At 39.6% G+C, this 20,495-nt stretch overlaps 16 non-coding genes across 16 annotated transcripts; 9 read left to right on the top strand and 7 right to left on the bottom strand.

Annotated features, from left to right (window-relative positions):
• The first annotated feature begins 15 nt into the window (after positions 1–15).
• On the top strand, positions 16–134 carry LOC137409554 (5S ribosomal RNA). Its single transcript, XR_010980768.1, has one exon. It is a non-coding gene; the product is annotated as a 5S ribosomal RNA (ribosomal RNA).
• Positions 135–2,235: 2,101 nt separating this feature from the next.
• LOC137409546 (5S ribosomal RNA) lies at positions 2,236–2,354 on the bottom strand. Its single transcript, XR_010980760.1, has one exon. It is a non-coding gene; the product is annotated as a 5S ribosomal RNA (ribosomal RNA).
• A 134-nt stretch (positions 2,355–2,488) lies between these two features.
• On the top strand, positions 2,489–2,607 carry LOC137409543 (5S ribosomal RNA). Its single transcript, XR_010980757.1, has one exon. It is a non-coding gene; the product is annotated as a 5S ribosomal RNA (ribosomal RNA).
• Positions 2,608–4,706: 2,099 nt separating this feature from the next.
• On the bottom strand, positions 4,707–4,825 carry LOC137409545 (5S ribosomal RNA). The gene has a single exon (XR_010980759.1). It is a non-coding gene; the product is annotated as a 5S ribosomal RNA (ribosomal RNA).
• A 134-nt stretch (positions 4,826–4,959) lies between these two features.
• On the top strand, positions 4,960–5,078 carry LOC137409532 (5S ribosomal RNA). Its single transcript, XR_010980746.1, has one exon. It is a non-coding gene; the product is annotated as a 5S ribosomal RNA (ribosomal RNA).
• Positions 5,079–7,170: 2,092 nt separating this feature from the next.
• On the bottom strand, positions 7,171–7,289 carry LOC137409544 (5S ribosomal RNA). Its single transcript, XR_010980758.1, has one exon. It is a non-coding gene; the product is annotated as a 5S ribosomal RNA (ribosomal RNA).
• A 134-nt stretch (positions 7,290–7,423) lies between these two features.
• Positions 7,424–7,542, top strand: LOC137409520 (5S ribosomal RNA). The gene has a single exon (XR_010980735.1). It is a non-coding gene; the product is annotated as a 5S ribosomal RNA (ribosomal RNA).
• A 2,092-nt stretch (positions 7,543–9,634) lies between these two features.
• Positions 9,635–9,753, bottom strand: LOC137409542 (5S ribosomal RNA). The gene has a single exon (XR_010980756.1). It is a non-coding gene; the product is annotated as a 5S ribosomal RNA (ribosomal RNA).
• Positions 9,754–9,887: 134 nt separating this feature from the next.
• On the top strand, positions 9,888–10,006 carry LOC137409095 (5S ribosomal RNA). The gene has a single exon (XR_010980339.1). It is a non-coding gene; the product is annotated as a 5S ribosomal RNA (ribosomal RNA).
• Positions 10,007–12,348: 2,342 nt separating this feature from the next.
• On the top strand, positions 12,349–12,467 carry LOC137409508 (5S ribosomal RNA). The gene has a single exon (XR_010980724.1). It is a non-coding gene; the product is annotated as a 5S ribosomal RNA (ribosomal RNA).
• A 2,141-nt stretch (positions 12,468–14,608) lies between these two features.
• Positions 14,609–14,727, bottom strand: LOC137409541 (5S ribosomal RNA). Its single transcript, XR_010980755.1, has one exon. It is a non-coding gene; the product is annotated as a 5S ribosomal RNA (ribosomal RNA).
• A 134-nt stretch (positions 14,728–14,861) lies between these two features.
• Positions 14,862–14,980, top strand: LOC137409496 (5S ribosomal RNA). The gene has a single exon (XR_010980713.1). It is a non-coding gene; the product is annotated as a 5S ribosomal RNA (ribosomal RNA).
• Positions 14,981–17,065: 2,085 nt separating this feature from the next.
• On the bottom strand, positions 17,066–17,184 carry LOC137409540 (5S ribosomal RNA). The gene has a single exon (XR_010980754.1). It is a non-coding gene; the product is annotated as a 5S ribosomal RNA (ribosomal RNA).
• A 134-nt stretch (positions 17,185–17,318) lies between these two features.
• LOC137409485 (5S ribosomal RNA) lies at positions 17,319–17,437 on the top strand. Its single transcript, XR_010980702.1, has one exon. It is a non-coding gene; the product is annotated as a 5S ribosomal RNA (ribosomal RNA).
• Positions 17,438–19,473: 2,036 nt separating this feature from the next.
• On the bottom strand, positions 19,474–19,592 carry LOC137409539 (5S ribosomal RNA). The gene has a single exon (XR_010980753.1). It is a non-coding gene; the product is annotated as a 5S ribosomal RNA (ribosomal RNA).
• Positions 19,593–19,726: 134 nt separating this feature from the next.
• LOC137409473 (5S ribosomal RNA) lies at positions 19,727–19,845 on the top strand. The gene has a single exon (XR_010980691.1). It is a non-coding gene; the product is annotated as a 5S ribosomal RNA (ribosomal RNA).
• Positions 19,846–20,495: the final 650 nt, after the last annotated feature.

Below are 20,495 nucleotides of genomic sequence, written 5' to 3'. Positions count from 1 at the left end.
TGAAGCTTACTAAATGTCTACGGCCATATCACGTTGAAAACGCCAGTTCTCGTCCGATCACTGAAGCTAAGCAACGTCGAGCCCGGTTAGTACTTGGATGGGTGACCGCCTGGGAATACCGGGTGCTGTAGACCTTTAGTTTTTATCAAAATTATACTAATTTAGAATTTTCAAGCTTCTTTAATTCACTCTATCTCTTGATATAGAATAAAAAATCATTTCCGCTTGAAAGTCTTTTAATTCGCTCTATCTCTTGATGTAAAATAAAAAATCATTTCCGCTTGAAAGTCTTTTAATTCGCTCTATCTCTTGATGTAAAATAAAAAATCATTTCCATTTAAAAGTCTTTTAATTCGCTCTATCTCTTGATTTAAAACAAAAAATCATTTCCATTTAAAAGTCTTTTAATTCGCTCTATCTTTTGATATAAAATAAAAAATCATTTCCATTTAAAAGTCTTTTAATTCGCTCTATCTTTTGATATAAAATAAAAAATCATTTCCATTCAAAGGTTTTAGCCGAAACTGGATAATATGAATATTATTAGTACTTGATGCTATCCGGCTAGCTTCAATCTCCTCATCTTCACCAGCCATGCGCCGCTGCTACCCGTGTATTTTAAAGAGGATATAATTTCGATTCGTTTTCATTTTGCGCGGCGTAATAGCTCAAGAAACTCGCGTTAAGATTTCCTTTTAATTGCGCAACTCGTATGTCGGCGTTACGAGTTTACCTAAAAGCTAAAATAAATAACTAAACGAAACTCGACTCGGCCTTTCGCCGCAAAATACGCATTCTCGTAATGTAAACTCGAGCGATCGTCTTCGATCGTGATGAAACAAAACCGTACTCGCGGATGCGTAAAAGTCTAAAAGGTAAATTGTGTCAAAAAGTTTCGAAACGAATTACAAACCGGAACGTGGAATCTACGTTACGACGGCAACTAAGTTCGGTGATGAGCGCGGGCCAGCGCGTAGCTAAGGTTGCTCCATCAGTTTTTATCTTTGCGGAATTATCTCTAGCGAAAAGCCTACTTTCGCGTAAGGTCATTTCCACGCGATTATAATTATTTAAAAGGAAAATATTTACCGTAGTTTTCAAAATGCTGACGAAATAATCTAAAGCGCGTGAAGCGGCGGTAACGAGCCTGCAACCTTCGTACGAATCGGCGAGATCTTGAACGCTATGCGTTTAGCTAATGAGTGAACGAGTCGAATATTATCGAGCGCGAACAACCACGCCGTCGAAGTATGAGAGTACACACGACTCCTAATTTGCACAATATCAACGATTCGTTTGAGCCGGGAATATTCGTTACGCAATGGCAAAGTTTTAAGCTATGCGTTCGAAGTAACTCGATAGCTTTTCATAGCTAATGAGCGAGCTGGACGAATAACCGGCAGCGCGATTGACCGCTCTTTCAAATATTGAGAGAGCGAACGAATCCTAGTTTACATGGTACGCATGAATGTTTCGTTGCAGCGCGATTAACCGCTCTTTCAGATGTTGAGAGAGCAAACGAATCCTAATTTACACGTGTATATAGTAGACGTACTACGATTGTTTCGTTAGGAGTTGAAGCTACTCGCGCGGCGGTCGAACGCGAGCGTACTCGTTTGGAGGCTATTACACCATTTCTAAAGCATCGCTTTATTTGGTTCGACGTGAACATCTTTTTAACACACCTGTTCGCGTAAGTAAAAGTTTTCTATGTAGGGCTGTTTTCTTTCGAACTCGTAGATGAGAAGAACAAGCCAAAGAACGGCGCTTACTACTCACCTGTCTTTACACGCGTAGACATTAGATAGCCGGTAAACTAATAAGATCTACGATAGCGCGTCACTTTATGTCGAGAAAAAGTAACAAACTTCCTTTAAAAGAGATTTCTTCGGATTAAAAGTGAGAATATGTTATTTTTATGTTGAGATCGGACGCTGCAACAGTTTTCGTTATACACGAGTAGAGTACATCCTTCGACTACAAAAAGTGTCGCGCTTTAATTGATCACGCTTGCCAGAAGGGTTTTGACGCGGAAATGCAGCAGCAAAGTTATATATACTGTTACACACTACACGTACGTAGTACATAGTACATAGTACATAGTATATGTATATATATATATAACGCATACGTAGTACATGTTCATGTACATGAACATGTACATGTACATGTACATGTAGATGAAGATAGCGCGAAGATCGCGATGAAGATAGCAAGATGTCAAAATAAATAAAAAGTCTACAGCACCCGGTATTCCCAGGCGGTCACCCATCCAAGTACTAACCGGGCTCGACGTTGCTTAGCTTCAGTGATCGGACGAGAACTGGCGTTTTCAACGTGATATGGCCGTAGACACTGATGCGCTCTTCGAGACACGCTATTAACGCAGAGTTATAATAATGCTCACCAAGCCGTGACTATATTGTCCAATGGGCGTTCGCTGATTATTGCCACGTTTCTCATTAGCGTCTGTTGAAGCTTACTAAATGTCTACGGCCATATCACGTTGAAAACGCCAGTTCTCGTCCGATCACTGAAGCTAAGCAACGTCGAGCCCGGTTAGTACTTGGATGGGTGACCGCCTGGGAATACCGGGTGCTGTAGACCTTTAGTTTTTATCAAAATTATACTAATTTAGAATTTTCAAGCTTCTTTAATTCACTCTATCTCTTGATATAGAATAAAAAATCATTTCCGCTTGAAAGTCTTTTAATTCGCTCTATCTCTTGATGTAAAATAAAAAATCATTTCCGCTTGAAAGTCTTTTAATTCGCTCTATCTCTTGATGTAAAATAAAAAATCATTTCCATTTAAAAGTCTTTTAATTCGCTCTATCTCTTGATTTAAAACAAAAAATCATTTCCATTTAAAAGTCTTTTAATTCGCTCTATCTTTTGATATAAAATAAAAAATCATTTCCATTTAAAAGTCTTTTAATTCGCTCTATCTTTTGATATAAAATAAAAAATCATTTCCATTCAAAGGTTTTAGCCGAAACTGGATAATATGAATATTATTAGTACTTGATGCTATCCGGCTAGCTTCAATCTCCTCATCTTCACCAGCCATGCGCCGCTGCTACCCGTGTATTTTCAAGAGGATATAATTTCGATTCGTTTTCATTTTGCGCGGCGTAATAGCTCAAGAAACTCGCGTTAAGATTTCCTTTTAATTGCGCAACTCGTATGTCGGCGTTACGAGTTTACCTAAAAGCTAAAATAAATAACTAAACGAAACTCGACTCGGCCTTTCGCCGCAAAATACGCATTCTCGTAATGTAAACTCGAGCGATCGTCTTCGATCGTGATGAAACAAAACCGTACTCGCGGATGCGTAAAAGTCTAAAAGGTAAATTGTGTCAAAAAGTTTCGAAACGAATTACAAACCGGAACGTGGAATCTACGTTACGACGGCAACTAAGTTCGGTGATGAGCGCGGGCCAGCGCGTAGCTAAGGTTGCTCCATCAGTTTTTATCTTTGCGGAATTATCTCTAGCGAAAAGCCTACTTTCGCGTAAGGTCATTTCCACGCGATTATAATTATTTAAAAGGAAAATATTTACCGTAGTTTTCAAAATGCTGACGAAATAATCTAAAGCGCGTGAAGCGGCGGTAACGAGCCTGCAACCTTCGTACGAATCGGCGAGATCTTGAACGCTATGCGTTTAGCCAATGAGTGAACGAGTCGAATATTATCGAGCGCGAACAACCACGCCGTCGAAGTATGAGAGTACACACGACTCCTAATTTGCACAATATCAACGATTCGTTTGAGCCGGGAATATTCGTTACGCAATGGCAAAGTTTTAAGCTATGCGTTCGAAGTAACTCGATAGCTTTTCATAGCTAATGAGCGAGCTGGACGAATAACCGGCAGCGCGATTGACCGCTCTTTCAAATATTGAGAGAGCGAACGAATCCTAGTTTACATGGTACGCATGAATGTTTCGTTGCAGCGCGATTAACCGCTCTTTCAGATGTTGAGAGAGCAAACGAATCCTAATTTACACGTGTATATAGTAGACGTACTACGATTGTTTCGTTAGGAGTTGAAGCTACTCGCGCGGCGGTCGAACGCGAGCGTACTCGTTTGGAGGCTATTACACCATTTCTAAAGCATCGCTTTATTTGGTTCGACGTGAACATCTTTTTAACACACCTGTTCGCGTAAGTAAAAGTTTTCTATGTAGGGCTGTTTTCTTTCGAACTCGTAGATGAGAAGAACAAGCCAAAGAACGGCGCTTACTACTCACCTGTCTTTACACGCGTAGACATTAGATAGCCGGTAAACTAATAAGATCTACGATAGCGCGTCACTTTATGTCGAGAAAAAGTAACAAACTTCCTTTAAAAGAGATTTCTTCGGATTAAAAGTGAGAATATGTTATTTTTATGTTGAGATCGGACGCTGCAACAGTTTTCGTTATACACGAGTAGAGTACATCCTTCGACTACAAAAAGTGTCGCGCTTTAATTGATCACGCTTGCCAGAAGGGTTTTGACGCGGAAATGCAGCAGCAAAGTTATATATACTGTTACACACTACACGTACGTAGTACATAGTACATAGTACATAGTATATGTATATATATATAACGCATACGTAGTACATGTTCATGTACATGAACATGTACATGTACATGTACATGTAGATGAAGATAGCGCGAAGATCGCGATGAAGATAGCAAGATGTAAAAATAAATAAAAAGTCTACAGCACCCGGTATTCCCAGGCGGTCACCCATCCAAGTACTAACCGGGCTCGACGTTGCTTAGCTTCAGTGATCGGACGAGAACTGGCGTTTTCAACGTGATATGGCCGTAGACACTGATGCGCTCTTCGAGACACGCTATTAACGCAGAGTTATAATAATGCTCACCAAGCCGTGACTATATTGTCCAATGGGCGTTCGCTGATTATTGCCACGTTTCTCATTAGCGTCTGTTGAAGCTTACTAAATGTCTACGGCCATATCACGTTGAAAACGCCAGTTCTCGTCCGATCACTGAAGCTAAGCAACGTCGAGCCCGGTTAGTACTTGGATGGGTGACCGCCTGGGAATACCGGGTGCTGTAGACCTTTAGTTTTTATCAAAATTATACTAATTTAGAATTTTCAAGCTTCTTTAATTCACTCTATCTCTTGATATAGAATAAAAAATCATTTCCGCTTGAAAGTCTTTTAATTCGCTCTATCTCTTGATGTAAAATAAAAAATCATTTCCGCTTGAAAGTCTTTTAATTCGCTCTATCTCTTGATGTAAAATAAAAAATCATTTCCATTTAAAAGTCTTTTAATTCGCTCTATCTCTTGATTTAAAACAAAAAATCATTTCCATTTAAAAGTCTTTTAATTCGCTCTATCTTTTGATATAAAATAAAAAATCATTTCCATTTAAAAGTCTTTTAATTCGCTCTATCTTTTGATATAAAATAAAAAATCATTTCCATTCAAAGGTTTTAGCCGAAACTGGATAATATGAATATTATTAGTACTTGATGCTATCCGGCTAGCTTCAATCTCCTCATCTTCACCAGCCATGCGCCGCTGCTACCCGTGTATTTTAAAGAGGATATAATTTCGATTCGTTTTCATTTTGCGCGGCGTAATAGCTCAAGAAACTCGCGTTAAGATTTCCTTTTAATTGCGCAACTCGTATGTCGGCATTACGAGTTTACCTAAAAGCTAAAATAAATAACTAAACGAAACTCGACTCGGCCTTTCGCCGCAAAATACGCATTCTCGTAATGTAAACTCGAGCGATCGTCTTCGATCGTGATGAAACAAAACCGTACTCGCGGATGCGTAAAAGTCTAAAAGGTAAATTGTGTCAAAAAGTTTCGAAACGAATTACAAACCGGAACGTGGAATCTACGTTACGACGGCAACTAAGTTCGGTGATGAGCGCGGGCCAGCGCGTAGCTAAGGTTGCTCCATCAGTTTTTATCTTTGCGGAATTATCTCTAGCGAAAAGCCTACTTTCGCGTAAGGTCATTTCCACGCAATTATAATTATTTAAAAGGAAAATATTTACCGTAGTTTTCAAAATGCTGACGAAATAATCTAAAGCGCGTGAAGCGGCGGTAACGAGCCTGCAACCTTCGTACGAATCGGCGAGATCTTGAACGCTATGCGTTTAGCCAATGAGTGAACGAGTCGAATATTATCGAGCGCGAACAACCACGCCGTCGAAGTATGAGAGTACACACGACTCCTAATTTGCACAATATCAACGATTCGTTTGAGCCGGGAATATTCGTTACGCAATGGCAAAGTTTTAAGCTATGCGTTCGAAGTAACTCGATAGCTTTTCATAGCTAATGAGCGAGCTGGACGAATAACTGGCAGCGCGATTGACCGCTCTTTCAAATATTGAGAGAGCGAACGAATCCTAGTTTACATGGTACGCATGAATGTTTCGTTGCAGCGCGATTAACCGCTCTTTCAGATGTTAAGAGAGCAAACGAATCCTAATTTACACGTGTATATAGTAGACGTACTACGATTGTTTCGTTAGGAGTTGAAGCTACTCGCGCGGCGGTCGAACGCGAGCGTACTCGTTTGGAGGCTATTACACCATTTCTAAAGCATCGCTTTATTTGGTTCGACGTGAACATCTTTTTAACACACCTGTTCGCGTAAGTAAAAGCTTTCTATGTAGGGCTGTTTTCTTTCGAACTCGTAGATGAGAAGAACAAGCCAAAGAACGGCGCTTTCTACTCACCTGTCTTTACACGCGTAGACATTAGATAGCCGGTAAACTAATAAGATCTACGATAGCGCGTCACTTTATGTCGAGAAAAAGTAACAAACTTCCTTTAAAAGAGATTTCTTCGGATTAAAAGTGAGAATATGTTATTTTTATGTTGAGATCGGACGCTGCAACAGTTTTCGTTATACACGAGTAGAGTACATCCTTCGACTACAAAAAGTGTCGCGCTTTAATTGATCACGCTTGCCAGAAGGGTTTTGACGCGGAAATGCAGCAGCAAAGTTATATATACTGTTACACACTACACGTACGTAGTACATAGTACATAGTATATGTATATATATATAACGCATACGTAGTACATGTTCATGTACATGAACATGTACATGTACATGTACATGTAGATGAAGATAGCGCGAAGATCGCGATGAAGATAGCAAGATGTAAAAATAAATAAAAAGTCTACAGCACCCGGTATTCCCAGGCGGTCACCCATCCAAGTACTAACCGGGCTCGACGTTGCTTAGCTTCAGTGATCGGACGAGAACTGGCGTTTTCAACGTGATATGGCCGTAGACACTGATGCGCTCTTCGAGACACGCTATTAACGCAGAGTTATAATAATGCTCACCAAGCCGTGACTATATTGTCCAATGGGCGTTCGCTGATTATTGCCACGTTTCTCATTAGCGTCTGTTGAAGCTTACTAAATGTCTACGGCCATATCACGTTGAAAACGCCAGTTCTCGTCCGATCACTGAAGCTAAGCAACGTCGAGCCCGGTTAGTACTTGGATGGGTGACCGCCTGGGAATACCGGGTGCTGTAGACCTTTAGTTTTTATCAAAATTATACTAATTTAGAATTTTCAAGCTTCTTTAATTCACTCTATCTCTTGATATAGAATAAAAAATCATTTCCGCTTGAAAGTCTTTTAATTCGCTCTATCTCTTGATGTAAAATAAAAAATCATTTCCGCTTGAAAGTCTTTTAATTCGCTCTATCTCTTGATGTAAAATAAAAAATCATTTCCATTTAAAAGTCTTTTAATTCGCTCTATCTCTTGATTTAAAACAAAAAATCATTTCCATTTAAAAGTCTTTTAATTCGCTCTATCTTTTGATATAAAATAAAAAATCATTTCCATTTAAAAGTCTTTTAATTCGCTCTATCTTTTGATATAAAATAAAAAATCATTTCCATTCAAAGGTTTTAGCCGAAACTGGATAATATGAATATTATTAGTACTTGATGCTATCCGGCTAGCTTCAATCTCCTCATCTTCACCAGCCATGCGCCGCTGCTACCCGTGTATTTTAAAGAGGATATAATTTCGATTCGTTTTCATTTTGCGCGGCGTAATAGCTCAAGAAACTCGCGTTAAGATTTCCTTTTAATTGCGCAACTCGTATGTCGGCATTACGAGTTTACCTAAAAGCTAAAATAAATAACTAAACGAAACTCGACTCGGCCTTTCGCCGCAAAATACGCATTCTCGTAATGTAAACTCGAGCGATCGTCTTCGATCGTGATGAAACAAAACCGTACTCGCGGATGCGTAAAAGTCTAAAAGGTAAATTGTGTCAAAAAGTTTCGAAACGAATTACAAACCGGAACGTGGAATCTACGTTACGACGGCAACTAAGTTCGGTGATGAGCGCGGGCCAGCGCGTAGCTAAGGTTGCTCCATCAGTTTTTATCTTTGCGGAATTATCTCTAGCGAAAAGCCTACTTTCGCGTAAGGTCATTTCCACGCAATTATAATTATTTAAAAGGAAAATATTTACCGTAGTTTTCAAAATGCTGACGAAATAATCTAAAGCGCGTGAAGCGGCGGTAACGAGCCTGCAACCTTCGTACGAATCGGCGAGATCTTGAACGCTATGCGTTTAGCCAATGAGTGAACGAGTCGAATATTATCGAGCGCGAACAACCACGCCGTCGAAGTATGAGAGTACACACGACTCCTAATTTGCACAATATCAACGATTCGTTTGAGCCGGGAATATTCGTTACGCAATGGCAAAGTTTTAAGCTATGCGTTCGAAGTAACTCGATAGCTTTTCATAGCTAATGAGCGAGCTGGACGAATAACTGGCAGCGCGATTGACCGCTCTTTCAAATATTGAGAGAGCGAACGAATCCTAGTTTACATGGTACGCATGAATGTTTCGTTGCAGCGCGATTAACCGCTCTTTCAGATGTTAAGAGAGCAAACGAATCCTAATTTACACGTGTATATAGTAGACGTACTACGATTGTTTCGTTAGGAGTTGAAGCTACTCGCGCGGCGGTCGAACGCGAGCGTACTCGTTTGGAGGCTATTACACCATTTCTAAAGCATCGCTTTATTTGGTTCGACGTGAACATCTTTTTAACACACCTGTTCGCGTAAGTAAAAGCTTTCTATGTAGGGCTGTTTTCTTTCGAACTCGTAGATGAGAAGAACAAGCCAAAGAACGGCGCTTTCTACTCACCTGTCTTTACACGCGTAGACATTAGATAGCCGGTAAACTAATAAGATCTACGATAGCGCGTCACTTTATGTCGAGAAAAAGTAACAAACTTCCTTTAAAAGAGATTTCTTCGGATTAAAAGTGAGAATATGTTATTTTTATGTTGAGATCGGACGCTGCAACAGTTTTCGTTATACACGAGTAGAGTACATCCTTCGACTACAAAAAGTGTCGCGCTTTAATTGATCACGCTTGCCAGAAGGGTTTTGACGCGGAAATGCAGCAGCAAAGTTATATATACTGTTACACACTACACGTACGTAGTACATAGTACATAGTATATGTATATATATATAACGCATACGTAGTACATGTTCATGTACATGAACATGTACATGTACATGTACATGTAGATGAAGATAGCGCGAAGATCGCGATGAAGATAGCAAGATGTAAAAATAAATAAAAAGTCTACAGCACCCGGTATTCCCAGGCGGTCACCCATCCAAGTACTAACCGGGCTCGACGTTGCTTAGCTTCAGTGATCGGACGAGAACTGGCGTTTTCAACGTGATATGGCCGTAGACACTGATGCGCTCTTCGAGACACGCTATTAACGCAGAGTTATAATAATGCTCACCAAGCCGTGACTATATTGTCCAATGGGCGTTCGCTGATTATTGCCACGTTTCTCATTAGCGTCTGTTGAAGCTTACTAAATGTCTACGGCCATATCACGTTGAAAACGCTAGTTCTCGTCCGATCACTGAAGCTAAGCAACGTCGAGCCCGGTTAGTACTTGGATGGGTGACCGCCTGGGAATACCGGGTGCTGTAGACCTTTAGTTTTTATCAAAATTATACTAATTTAGAATTTTCAAGCTTCTTTAATTCACTCTATCTCTTGATATAGAATAAAAAATCATTTCCGCTTGAAAGTCTTTTAATTCGCTCTATCTCTTGATGTAAAATAAAAAATCATTTCCGCTTGAAAGTCTTTTAATTCGCTCTATCTCTTGATGTAAAATAAAAAATCATTTCCATTTAAAAGTCTTTTAATTCGCTCTATCTCTTGATTTAAAACAAAAAATCATTTCCATTTAAAAGTCTCTTAATTCGCTCTATCTCTTGATATAAAATAAAAAATCATTTCCATTTAAAAGTCTTTTAATTCGCTCTATCTTTTGATATAAAATAAAAAATCATTTCCATTTAAAAGTCTTTTAATTCGCTCTATCTTTTGATATAAAATAAAAAATCATTTCCATTCAAAGGTTTTAGCCGAAACTGGATAATATGAATGTTATTAGTACTTGATGCTATCCGGCTAGCTTCAATCTCCTCATCTTCACCAGCCATGCGCCGCTGCTACCCGTGTATTTTAAAGAGGATATAATTTCGATTCGTTTTCATTTTGCGCGGCGTAATAGCTCAAGAAACTCGCGTTAAGATTTCCTTTTAATTGCGCAACTCGTATGTCGGCGTTACGAGTTTACCTAAAAGCTAAAATAAATAACTAAACGAAACTCGACTCGGCCTTTCGCCGCAAAATACGCATTCTCGTAATGTAAACTCGAGCGATCGTCTTCGATCGTGATGAAACAAAACCGTACTCGCGGATGCGTAAAAGTCTAAAAGGTAAATTGTGTCAAAAAGTTTCGAAACGAATTACAAACCGGAACGTGGAATCTACGTTACGACGGCAACTAAGTTCGGTGATGAGCGCGGGCCAGCGCGTAGCTAAGGTTGCTCCATCAGTTTTTATCTTTGCGGAATTATCTCTAGCGAAAAGCCTACTTTCGCGTAAGGTCATTTCCACGCGATTATAATTATTTAAAAGGAAAATATTTACCGTAGTTTTCAAAATGCTGACGAAATAATCTAAAGCGCGTGAAGCGGCGGTAACGAGCCTGCAACCTTCGTACGAATCGGCGAGATCTTGAACGCTATGCGTTTAGCCAATGAGTGAACGAGTCGAATATTATCGAGCGCGAACAACCACGCCGTCGAAGTATGAGAGTACACACGACTCCTAATTTGCACAATATCAACGATTCGTTTGAGCCGGGAATATTCGTTACGCAATGGCAAAGTTTTAAGCTATGCGTTCGAAGTAACTCGATAGCTTTTCATAGCTAATGAGCGAGCTGGACGAATAACCGGCAGCGCGATTGACCGCTCTTTCAAATATTGAGAGAGCGAACGAATCCTAGTTTACATGGTACGCATGAATGTTTCGTTGCAGCGCGATTAACCGCTCTTTCAGATGTTGAGAGAGCAAACGAATCCTAATTTACACGTGTATATAGTAGACGTACTACGATTGTTTCGTTAGGAGTTGAAGCTACTCGCGCGGCGGTCGAACGCGAGCGTACTCGTTTGGAGGCTATTACACCATTTCTAAAGCATCGCTTTATTTGGTTCGACGTGAACATCTTTTTAACACACCTGTTCGCGTAAGTAAAAGTTTTCTATGTAGGGCTGTTTTCTTTCGAACTCGTAGATGAGAAGAACAAGCCAAAGAACGGCGCTTACTACTCACCTGTCTTTACACGCGTAGACATTAGATAGCCGGTAAACTAATAAGATCTACGATAGCGCGTCACTTTATGTCGAGAAAAAGTAACAAACTTCCTTTAAAAGAGATTTCTTCGGATTAAAAGTGAGAATATGTTATTTTTATGTTGAGATCGGACGCTGCAACAGTTTTCGTTATACACGAGTAGAGTACATCCTTCGACTACAAAAAGTGTCGCGCTTTAATTGATCACGCTTGCCAGAAGGGTTTTGACGCGGAAATGCAGCAGCAAAGTTATATATACTGTTACACACTACACGTACGTAGTACATAGTACATAGTACATAGTATATGTATATATATATATAACACATACGTAGTACATGTTCATGTACATGAACATGTACATGAACATGTACATGAACATGTACTTCGTATGCGTTATATATCCAAGTACTAACCGGTCTCGACGTTGCTTAGCTTCAGCGATCGGACAAGAACTGGCGTTTTCAACGTGATATGGCCGTAGACACTGATGCGCTCTTCGAGACACGCTATTAACGCAGAGTTATAATAATGCTCACCAAGCCGTGACTATATTGTCTAATGAGCGTTCGCTGATTATTGCCACGTTTCTCATTAGCGTCTGTTGAAGCTTACTAAATGTCTACGGCCATATCACGTTGAAAACGCCAGTTCTCGTCCGATCACTGAAGCTAAGCAACGTCGAGCCCGGTTAGTACTTGGATGGGTGACCGCCTGGGAATACCGGGTGCTGTAGACCTTTAGTTTTTATCAAAATTATACTAATTTAGAATTTTCAAGCTTCTTTAATTCACTCTATCTCTTGATATAGAATAAAATATCATTTCCGCTTGAAAGTCTTTTAATTCGCTCTATCTCTTGATGTAAAATAAAAAATCATTTCCGCTTGAAAGTCTTTTAATTCGCTCTATCTCTTGATGTAAAATAAAAAATCATTTCCATTTAAAAGTCTTTTAATTCGCTCTATCTCTTGATTTAAAACAAAAAATCATTTCCATTTAACAGTCTCTTAATTCGCTCTATCTCTTGATATAAAATAAAAAATCATTTCCATTTAAAAGTCTTTTAATTCGCTCTATCTTTTGATATAAAATAAAAAATCATTTCCATTTAAAAGTCTTTTAATTCGCTCTATCTTTTGATATAAAATAAAAAATCATTTCCATTCAAAGGTTTTAGCCGAAACTGGATAATATGAATATTATTAGTACTTGATGCTATCCGGCTAGCTTCAATCTCCTCATCTTCACCAGCCATGCGCCGCTGCTACCCGTGTATTTTAAAGAGGATATAATTTCGATTCGTTTTCATTTTGCGCGGCGTAATAGCTCAAGAAACTCGCGTTAAGATTTCCTTTTAATTGCGCAACTCGTATGTCGGCGTTACGAGTTTACCTAAAAGCTAAAATAAATAACTAAACGACACTCGACTCGGCCTTTCGCCGCAAAATACGCATTCTCGTAATGTAAACTCGAGCGATCGTCTTCGGTCGTGATGAAACAAAACCGTACTCGCGGATGCGTAAAAGTCTAAAAGGTAAATTGTGTCAAAAAGTTTCGAAACGAATTACAAACCGAAACGTGGAATCGACGTTACGACGGCAACTAAGTTCGGTGATGAGCGCGGGCCAGCGCGTAGCTAAGGTTGCTCCATCAGTTTTTATCTTTGCGGAAATATCTCTAGCGAAAAACCTACTTTCGCGTAAGGTCATTTCCACGCAATTATAATTATTTAAAAGGAAAATATTTACCGTAGTTTTCAAAATGCTGACGAAATAATCTAAAGCGCGTGGAGCGGCGGTAACGAGCCTGCAACCTTCGTACGAATCGGCGAGATCTTGAACGCTATGCGTTTAGCCAATGAGTGAACGAGTCGAATATTATTGAGCGCGAACAACCACGCCGTCGAAGTATGAGAGTACATACGACTCCTAATTTGCACAATATCAACGATTCGTTTGAGCCGGGAATATTCGTTACGCAATGGCAAAGTTTTAAGCTATGCGTTCGAAGTAACTCGATAGCTTTTCATAGCTAATGAGCGAGCTGGACGAATAACCGGCAGCGCGATTGACCGCTCTTTCAAATATTGAGAGAGCGAACGAATCCTAATTTACATGGTACGCATGAATGTTTCGTTGCAGCGCGATTAACCGCTCTTTCAGATGTTGAGAGAGCAAACGAATCCTAATTTACACGTGTATATAGTAGACGTACTACGATTGTTTCGTTAGGAGTTAAAGCTACTCGCGCGGCGGTCGAACGCGAGCGTACTCGTTTGGAGGCTATTACACCATTTCTAAAGCATCGCTTTATTTGGTTCGACGTGAACATCTTTTTAACACACCTGTTCGCGTAAGTAAAAGTTTTCTATGTAGGGCTGTTTTCTTTCGAACTCGTAGATGAGAAGAACAAGCCAAAGAACGGCGCTTACTACTCACCTGTCTTTACACGCGTAGACATTAGATAGCCGGTAAACTAATAAGATCTACGATAGCGCGTCACTTTATGTCGAGAAAAAGTAACAAACTTCCTTTAAAAGAGATTTCTTCGGATTAAAAGTGAGAATATGTTATTTTTATGTTGAGATCGGACGCTGCAACAGTTTTCGTTATACACGAGTAGAGTACATCCTTCGACTACAAAAAGTGTCGCGCTTTAATTGATCACGCTTGCCAGAAGGGTTTTGACGCGGAAATGCAGCAGCAAAGTTATATATACTGTTACACACTACACGTACGTAGTACATAGTACATAGTACATAGTATATGTATATATATAACGCATACGTAGTACATGAACATGTACATGTACATGTACATGTAGATGAAGATAGCGCGAAGATCGCGATGAAGATAGCAAGATGTAAAAATAAATAAAAAGTCTACAGCACCCGGTATTCCCAGGCGGTCACCCATCCAAGTACTAACCGGGCTCGACGTTGCTTAGCTTCAGTGATCGGACGAGAACTGGCGTTTTCAACGTGATATGGCCGTAGACATTTAGTAAGCTTCAACAGACGCTAATGAGAAACGTGGCAATAATCAGCGAACGCCCATTGGACAATATAGTCACGGCTTGGTGAGCATTATTATAACTCTGCGTTAATAGCGTGTCTCGAAGAGCGCATCAGTGTCTACGGCCATATCACGTTGAAAACGCCAGTTCTCGTCCGATCACTGAAGCTAAGCAACGTCGAGCCCGGTTAGTACTTGGATGGGTGACCGCCTGGGAATACCGGGTGCTGTAGACCTTTAGTTTTTATCAAAATTATACTAATTTAGAATTTTCAAGCTTCTTTAATTCACTCTATCTCTTGATATAGAATAAAAAATCATTTCCGCTTGAAAGTCTTTTAATTCGCTCTATCTCTTGATATAAAATAAAAAATCATTTCCATTTAAAAGTCTTTTAATTCGCTCTATCTCTTGATTTAAAACAAAAAATCATTTCCATTTAAAAGTCTCTTAATTCGCTCTATCTCTTGATATAAAATAAAAAATCATTTCCATTTAAAAGTCTTTTAATTCGCTCTATCTTTTGATATAAAATAAAAAATCATTTCCATTTAAAAGTCTTTTAATTCGCTCTATCTTTTGATATAAAATAAAAAATCATTTCCATTCAAAGGTTTTAGCCGAAACTGGATAATATGAATATTATTAGTACTTGATGCTATCCGGCTAGCTTCAATCTCCTCATCTTCACCAGCCATGCGCCGCTGCTACCCGTGTATTTTAAAGAGGATATAATTTCGATTCGTTTTCATTTTGCGCGGCGTAATAGCTCAAGAAACTCGCGTTAAGATTTCCTTTTAATTGCGCAACTCGTATGTCGGCGTTACGAGTTTACCTAAAAGCTAAAATAAATAACTAAACGAAACTCGACTCGGCCTTTCGCCGCAAAATACGCATTCTCGTAATGTAAACTCGAGCGATCGTCTTCGGTCGTGATGAAACAAAACCGTACTCGCGGATGCGTAAAAGTCTAAAAGGTAAATTGTGTCAAAAAGTTTCGAAACGAATTACAAACCGAAACGTGGAATCGACGTTACGACGGCAACTAAGTTCGGTGATGAGCGCGGGCCAGCGCGTAGCTAAGGTTGCTCCATCAGTTTTTATCTTTGCGGAAATATCTCTAGCGAAAAACCTACTTTCGCGTAAGGTCATTTCCACGCAATTATAATTATTTAAAAGGAAAATATTTACCGTAGTTTTCAAAATGCTGACGAAATAATCTAAAGCGCGTGAAGCGGCGGTAACGAGCCTGCAACCTTCGTACGAATCGGCGAGATCTTGAACGCTATGCGTTTAGCCAATGAGTGAACGAGTCGAATATTATTGAGCGCGAACAACCACGCCGTCGAAGTATGAGAGTACATACGACTCCTAATTTGCACAATATCAACGATTCGTTTGAGCCGGGAATATTCGTTACGCAATGGCAAAGTTTTAAGCTATGCGTTCGAAGTAACTCGATAGCTTTTCATAGCTAATGAGCGAGCTGGACGAATAACCGGCAGCGCGATTGACCGCTCTTTCAAATATTGAGAGAGCGAACGAATCCTAATTTACATGGTACGCATGAATGTTTCGTTGCAGCGCGATTAACCGCTCTTTCAGATGTTGAGAGAGCAAACGAATCCTAATTTACACGTGTATATAGTAGACGTACTACGATTGTTTCGTTAGGAGTTAAAGCTACTCGCGCGGCGGTCGAACGCGAGCGTACTCGTTTGGAGGCTATTACACCATTTCTAAAGCATCGCTTTATTTGGTTCGACGTGAACATCTTTTTAACACACCTGTTCGCGTAAGTAAAAGTTTTCTATGTAGGGCTGTTTTCTTTCGAACTCGTAGATGAGAAGAACAAGCCAAAGAACGGCGCTTACTACTCACCTGTCTTTACACGCGTAGACATTAGATAGCCGGTAAACTAATAAGATCTACGATAGCGCGTCACTTTATGTCGAGAAAAAGTAACAAACTTCCTTTAAAAGAGATTTCTTCGGATTAAAAGTGAGAATATGTTATTTTTATGTTGAGATCGGACGCTGCAACAGTTTTCGTTATACACGAGTAGAGTACATCCTTCGACTACAAAAAGTGTCGCGCTTTAATTGATCACGCTTGCCAGAAGGGTTTTGACGCGGAAATGCAGCAGCAAAGTTATATATACTGTTACACACTACACGTACGTAGTACATAGTACATAGTACATAGTATATGTATATATATAACGCATACGTAGTACATGAACATGTACATGTACATGTACATGTAGATGAAGATAGCGCGAAGATCGCGATGAAGATAGCAAGATGTAAAAATAAATAAAAAGTCTACAGCACCCGGTATTCCCAGGCGGTCACCCATCCAAGTACTAACCGGGCTCGACGTTGCTTAGCTTCAGTGATCGGACGAGAACTGGCGTTTTCAACGTGATATGGCCGTAGACATTTAGTAAGCTTCAACAGACGCTAATGAGAAACGTGGCAATAATCAGCGAACGCCCATTGGACAATATAGTCACGGCTTGGTGAGCATTATTATAACTCTGCGTTAATAGCGTGTCTCGAAGAGCGCATCAGTGTCTACGGCCATATCACGTTGAAAACGCCAGTTCTCGTCCGATCACTGAAGCTAAGCAACGTCGAGCCCGGTTAGTACTTGGATGGGTGACCGCCTGGGAATACCGGGTGCTGTAGACCTTTAGTTTTTATCAAAATTATACTAATTTAGAATTTTCAAGCTTCTTTAATTCACTCTATCTCTTGATATAGAATAAAAAATCATTTCCGCTTGAAAGTCTTTTAATTCGCTCTATCTCTTGATGTAAAATAAAAAATCATTTCCGCTTGAAAGTCTTTTAATTCGCTCTATCTCTTGATATAAAATAAAAAATCATTTCCATTTAAAAGTCTTTTAATTCGCTCTATCTTTTGATATAAAATAAAAAATCATTTCCATTTAAAAGTCTTTTAATTCGCTCTATCTTTTGATATAAAATAAAAAATCATTTCCATTCAAAGGTTTTAGCCGAAACTGGATAATATGAATTTTATTAGTACTTGATGCTATCCGGCTAGCTTCAATCTCCTCATCTTCACCAGCCATGCGCCGCTGCTACCCGAGTATTTTAAAGAGGATATAATTTCGATTCGTTTTCATTTTGCGCGGCGTAATAGCTCAAGAAACTCGCGTTAAGATTTCCTTTTAATTGCGCAACTCGTATGTCGGCGTTACGAGTTTACCTAAAAGCTAAAATAAATAACTAAACGAAACTCGACTCGGCCTTTCGCCGCAAAATACGCATTCTCGTAATGTAAACTCGAGCGATCGTCTTCGATCGTGATGAAACAAAACCGTACTCGCGGATGCGTAAAAGTCTAAAAGGTAAATTGTGTCAAAAAGTTTCGAAACGAATTGCAAACCGGAACGTGGAATCTACGTTACGACGGCAACTAAGTTCGGTGATGAGCGCGGGCCAGCGCGTAGCTAAGGTTGCTCCATCAGTTTTTATCTTTGCGGAAATATCTCTAGCGAAAAGCCTACTTTCGCGTAAGGTCATTTCCACGCAATTATAATTATTTAAAAGGAAAATATTTACCGTAGTTTTCAAAATGCTGACGAAATAATCTAAAGCGCGTGAAGCGGCGGTAACGAGCCTGCAACCTTCGTACGAATCGGCGAGATCTTGAACGCTATGCGTTTAGCCAATGAGTGAACGAGTCGAATATTATCGAGCGCGAACAACCACGCCGTCGAAGTATGAGAGTACACACGACTCCTAATTTGCACAATTTCAACGATTCGTTTGAGCCGGGAATATTCGTTACGCAATGGCAAAGTTTTAAGCTATGCGTTCGAAGTAACTCGATAGCTTTTCATAGCTAATGAGCGAGCTGGACGAATAACCGGCAGCGCGATTGACCGCTCTTTCAAATATTGAGAGAGCGAACGAATCCTAGTTTACATGGTACGCATGAATGTTTCGTTGCAGCGCGATTAACCGCTCTTTCAGATGTTGAGAGAGCAAACGAATCCTAATTTACACGTGTATATAGTAGACGTACTACGATTGTTTCGTTAGGAGTTGAAGCTACTCGCGCGGCGGTCGAACGCGAGCGTACTCGTTTGGAGGCTATTACACCATTTCTAAAGCATCGCTTTATTTGGTTCGACGTGAACATCTTTTTAACACACCTGTTCGCGTAAGTAAAAGCATTCTATGTAGGGCTGTTTTCTTTCGAACTCGTAGATGAGAAGAACAAGCCAAAGAACGGCGCTTACTACTCACCTGTCTTTACACGCGTAGACATTAGATAGCCGGTAAACTAATAAGATCTACGATAGCGCGTCACTTTATGTCGAGAAAAAGTAACAAACTTCCTTTAAAAGAGATTTCTTCGGATTAAAAGTGAGAATATGTTATTTTTATGTTGAGATCGGACGCTGCAACAGTTTTCGTTATACACGAGTAGAGTACATCCTTCGACTACAAAAAGTGTCGCGCTTTAATTGATCACGCTTGCCAGAAGGGTTTTGACGCGGAAATGCAGCAGCAAAGTTATATATACTGTTACACACTACACGTACGTAGTACATAGTACATAGTATATGTATATATATATAACGCATACGTAGTACATGTTCATGTACATGAACATGTACATGTACATGTACATGTAGATGAAGATAGCGCGAAGATCGCGATGAAGATAGCAAGATGTAAAAATAAATAAAAAGTCTACAGCACCCGGTATTCCCAGGCGGTCACCCATCCAAGTACTAACCGGGCTCGACGTTGCTTAGCTTCAGTGATCGGACGAGAACTGGCGTTTTCAACGTGATATGGCCGTAGACACTGATGCGCTCTTCGAGACACGCTATTAACGCAGAGTTATAATAATGCTCACCAAGCCGTGACTATATTGTCCAATGGGCGTTCGCTGATTATTGCCACGTTTCTCATTAGCGTCTGTTGAAGCTTACTAAATGTCTACGGCCATATCACGTTGAAAACGCCAGTTCTCGTCCGATCACTGAAGCTAAGCAACGTCGAGCCCGGTTAGTACTTGGATGGGTGACCGCCTGGGAATACCGGGTGCTGTAGACCTTTAGTTTTTATCAAAATTATACTAATTTAGAATTTTCAAGCTTCTTTAATTCACTCTATCTCTTGATATAGAATAAAAAATCATTTCCGCTTGAAAGTCTTTTAATTCGCTCTATCTCTTGATGTAAAATAAAAAATCATTTCCGCTTGAAAGTCTTTTAATTCGCTCTATCTCTTGATGTAAAATAAAAAATCATTTCCATTTAAAAGTCTTTTAATTCGCTCTATCTCTTGATTTAAAACAAAAAATCATTTCCATTTAAAAGTCTCTTAATTCGCTCTATCTCTTGATATAAAATAAAAAATCATTTCCATTTAAAAGTCTTTTAATTCGCTCTATCTTTTGATATAAAATAAAAAATCATTTCCATTTAAAAGTCTTTTAATTCGCTCTATCTTTTGATATAAAATAAAAAATCATTTCCATTCAAAGGTTTTAGCCGAAACTGGATAATATGAATATTATTAGTACTTGATGCTATCCGGCTAGCTTCAATCTCCTCATCTTCACCAGCCATGCGCCGCTGCTACCCGTGTATTTTAAAGAGGATATAATTTCGATTCGTTTTCATTTTGCGCGGCGTAATAGCTCAAGAAACTCGCGTTAAGATTTCCTTTTAATTGCGCAACTCGTATGTCGGCGTTACGAG

Source organism: Watersipora subatra, chromosome 11 (genome assembly GCF_963576615.1).
Source record: "Watersipora subatra chromosome 11, tzWatSuba1.1, whole genome shotgun sequence".
In the NCBI taxonomy this organism is placed as follows: Eukaryota; Metazoa; Bryozoa; class Gymnolaemata; order Cheilostomatida; family Watersiporidae; genus Watersipora; species Watersipora subatra.
Note: the sequence above shows the minus strand (reverse complement) of the source record. Positions and strands in the feature narration are given on the sequence as shown.